The sequence below is a fragment of the Cibotium barometz genome, chromosome 32 (assembly GCF_041138505.1).
Source record: "Cibotium barometz isolate CiBa-2024 chromosome 32, ASM4113850v1, whole genome shotgun sequence".
NCBI lineage: Eukaryota > Viridiplantae > Streptophyta > Polypodiopsida > Cyatheales > Cibotiaceae > Cibotium > Cibotium barometz.
Genome location: NC_141077.1, coordinates 41,790,948 through 41,795,460, shown reverse-complemented (window position 1 = coordinate 41,795,460; position 4,513 = coordinate 41,790,948).

The window sequence follows — 4,513 nt, the reverse complement described above, 5'->3', positions numbered from 1 at the left end:
TTTAGATGATAGAATTTTAATTTTACTAATTATGTTATTAATACTTACATGCCTTCTGATAGCCTAGAAGAATTTTAGAAAAGAGATGATTAAAAATCCAACCATTGTATTTGCAATTTTGACTAAGCACCACATTCTACTAATGTCTCATTAACTACCCCTCTTTTGATCTACAAGATTAAGCATTTTACGTGGTAGCTATTGTGGGTGCAAAAAGTGGCATATATTATAACACTTAAAAGACTTTGAAATATTTAAAGAAAATAGGTAAATAGCTTAAACATTTCTCAAAAAATCAAGTTAAACTCTATAGTATGTGAAGATCTAAGGTCCAAAGTGTGAATCTCATATGAGTTTATATGTAAAAGATATTAGCATTTTATGGAAAGAGTCCAAATTTGGGATAGGGTGTATACATTGACTTTGTACCTAAGGAATGAGGACTTTTGACTATATAATGCTTAATTAGATTATGCAAATATACGCCCAACTTTGCATGTGATGCTCTAACAAAAGAACTTGAAAGGAAATTCGTTCGTTAGCTAGGAGAGGTTGGCCACTCAAGATGCCTGTTGTTTTACTGTTTACAGGATGCCTGAGTGGAAAAAATTGGGCACCCTGATCCTACAACCAACCTGCTATTGCAATGCTTCTCAAGAGCATGCCCAGTGAGGAATATGGTCACCTTGTTTTAACCTTGCAAAATCTTCAAGAACCTACCTTGGAATCCATTGAAGTTGTCTTATTTGAAGAATTCAAGAAAAAGCAAGAGAACCATGGTTTTGAAGAGCATGCCCAGTGAGGAATATGGTCACCTTGTTTTAACCTTGCAAAATCTTCAAGAACCTACCTTGGAATCCATTGAAGTTGTCTTATTTGAAGAATTCAAGAAAAAGCAAGAGAACCATGGTTTTGAAGAACGAGCATACCTCATCAACAATAACAATGGTAGTAAAAACACTAGCTGCACTCATTGTGGTAAAACTGATCATGTAATGAAAGATTATAGGTACAAAAATAATCCCAAGATACAATGTAAATATTGTAGAAAACTAGGACACTAGGTGCTTCATCAAAGCCAAAGCCAATGAAGCTAACATTGTCTCTGAAGATTCAACTCAGAGCACCCCCAAGATGGAGGCAAATTTTGTTGATGCAAAATGGGCCTTTAAGGGCTTTGCCACTTTGCTTTTATTTGTTTATTGGCCATGATTGGACCATAGGGGTGTGTTAGAAGATAGTTCACCTATGGCCATACTCACACTCATTAAAGAAAATATATTTGGTGCATTAGGAAGTTTGACATTAGTCATGGGATATTAGTTGTATTTGACACATTTATTGTATTTAGAACATTTGATATATTTAAAGCATTAGGAGTGATTAGATATGTCTAAAGTCATTTTGGGTAAGTAAACATGAGAGAATCTGTTGAAATGTGGAATGTAAAAGGAATGGGTTATTTGGTTGAGTGTGTGAATGCACCCTAGAGGCGCAAGATATTGTGGAAAGATAAGAATGCAACATAAGATATTGTGTGAATGGTGAGAACCACATACAAGAATGTGGAAAAGGAGTTTCCACATGGCATGATGATGTGTAAAGGAGATTAGGTCAATGGCTTTCTATATTAGAAGCCTTACTTTGTACGATTCATATCATATATAATAGAGTATACTATTACAGAACAGGTTAATTCTTGACATTTTTTCCAACGGATTTGAACATGTAAAAGAACCTCCAAAAGTTTCGATATGCACGTCAAAAAAGTGTCGATATAGAACCATCGATGTGTGGATCGATATACACGTCGATGTGTGCGTCGATATACACATCGAAAAATAATAGTTATTTTTTTCGACCATGATTTCGACGCTTATTTTGGGACATAGGTTTCGACGATAACCAACGACACTTATTTTGATGATTATTGGGACACCGAGTTTCGACGGTTATATTAATGTATGTAGGTTTTATTTTTATTTTCAATAATGGTACACTTAGGTGCAGTCCTACAGCTCGGTGTACCTGTATAACAATTTTACAAATTACATCCCTGTTCTCTACTAAAAGGTCATGAAATGGCAATTTTGATTAACTAACAAAAGTTACATAGCTCATAATGGAGCCGAAAAAAAGTACACAAAAAGAGTCATAGAGCCGAAAAAAAGAAGTACACAAAAAAGGCCCGACTCCTGCACATTGGACCTAATCATCATCATTACCCCCAGGGTTTAGCAGTGGTCCTTGGAAAAGAGTATTCAAGTGGCCAAAACTTAGAAATAACAAGTGAGGAAAAAACTATTTGATGGGTGGAAAATGTAGAGGTTTACTATATTCTCCACATCCGTCCAATTCATGTTGTGGCCCTCTCACTCAAGTTGCTCGAAATGGCATACATTGCGTGCATTAGGGTATACCTTTCCTCCACATCACTCATAGCATGATTGACCACTCGCAGAAGCATGAGGCATGTGTACTTATTTCAAAAAATGAAATGCCCACTATGCCAATAAGAGTGAGTGATACTATGCTCTCCATTTGCTTTGATGTGCGACCTCCTCCCACTGCTTATTTCTTTGGGGATTTGCATGGTGATTTCTACACTCCTCTTCCCAAACCTCTTGTGAGCAATTCCAAGGCTTTTGTCCCCTTAACTTTACCTTGCATGTGATGTCACTATGCTAGTGCTTCATAATGTTCCATGTGATCTTTTATCCATCTAGGATGGACCTCTCTACTACCTGGTGCTGGCATAAACTCACTTTTGATTTGATTCATGACTCGTTCCTTCTTGATGCTATCAAGTTTATGCCATGTAGTCATGCAGTTTGTGAGCAAAGGCTACATGGCATAACTCGCGAACAATGTGATATTAGAACATTGTTGATACCTTCTACAATATTGCTTAGACAAGCAGGGTGGACAATTCTCCTTCTGGATGATAGCTTCTAAGGACTTTCTACACGGTTGGTGAAATCGAGCTATGGACACATAACACAGTAATTCTTTCAATTAAATACCTCGACTTTATGACACACACACAAATAGAATCCTCGCTCCCTCGCTCAGCACCAGATTGGCCTCGAAGTCCGGCGCCCCTTGCGGTATTTATTTCTTGATTAAGAGATTGAAAATAGAAAGCGGGAGTGCAATTGGGCACTCTACCTGTTCCTGCTAAAGTTTACAAGTTCTGGAAGAATTTTGCTAGCATAATAGCACTAAAATTGTCCCAAAACAACTCAGAATGAATCCCAACTGACTGAGTTCACTTCCATAGGTCTCAACCTGCCCATTAGAGTCCAAAACAGTGAATTTCAGCTTGCTGTATTTTCTGTACAGACCTGTTTTCAGTTCTGTAACCACCACACTATCCTGGTAGACCCTAGCAAGGTCCCTCTGCAATCTGGCATCAACTGGGCCTTAGCAAGCTCAACCCTCAGTGCATAGAGAACAGGGAAGGGGAAGCTCTAATAGCTCTTAACCTGCAACAACAATCCACCTGAAAAACCACAAAAATGAGCCCAAGGGGAAGATAATCGAGCGCCCAGCCTCCTGTACTTAGAAACTGGCCTAAAAGCTGCCATTTGGCAGTCATGCAGCTCATTTCCCATTCCAGCCTTCCGGTCTAAAAATCTCCCAATCTGCTAACATTTTCACATCAGTCCTTTGGTGATTATTGATCCTTGCAACATTCCGGAGAGATTGACGTGAAGAGATTTCAAATCTGATCACTGTCCAAAAATAGCAGTTTTCCTAAATTTTAAGGATGATGTCATCTACATTCCTTATGGTCTCTTGACCATCTTTGACCTCTATGGTCACTTCAAAATCTGCCTAGAAATCAAGATACAGTGACCTTTCAGGCGGCGGCCACCACTAACTAGTGTGAACCGTCGCTTCTGGCCAAATCCACTAGCCTATCCTTTCATCCAGTGATGTCATGCTCACTGGTAGTCACATTTCAGTGCATATCTCAGGCTTGGCCATCCACTAGTCCAATGTCCCACTTGGTGACCCAACTGACAATGCAATGGCCCTAGCTCTTCCAAGAGATCCGGGGGAAAGCAATAGCAGCCAAAGAAAGAAAAAGAAAAAGATATTTATATAAAGAAATAAATAGGAAAAACAACTGCAGCAAAGTACACCACCTGGTGACATACCCCCCCTCTTGAAAGAAGCAAACGACCTCGATTGCAAGTCCATATGCTAACGGATGACACAGGACGATCACAAGATTCCCCAGGTGATTAGTGCCATCGCATATATCTCTAACTAACGGATGACACAGGGCGATGATAGGAAAAACCCCAATACCATTAGTGCCATCGCAAGTTCAAGCCTGTCAAATACATGTTTCCGGATGCAACACAGGGCGATAGCACATGTCCTGTACTATTAGTGTCACAACATGTAAAACATTTCATTGGAAGTGTAACAGATACAAGTTCAAAGCACTGAAAGTCCATTCATTCATTCATTGACAACAAATGTCAAAACTGTACATTGCCAA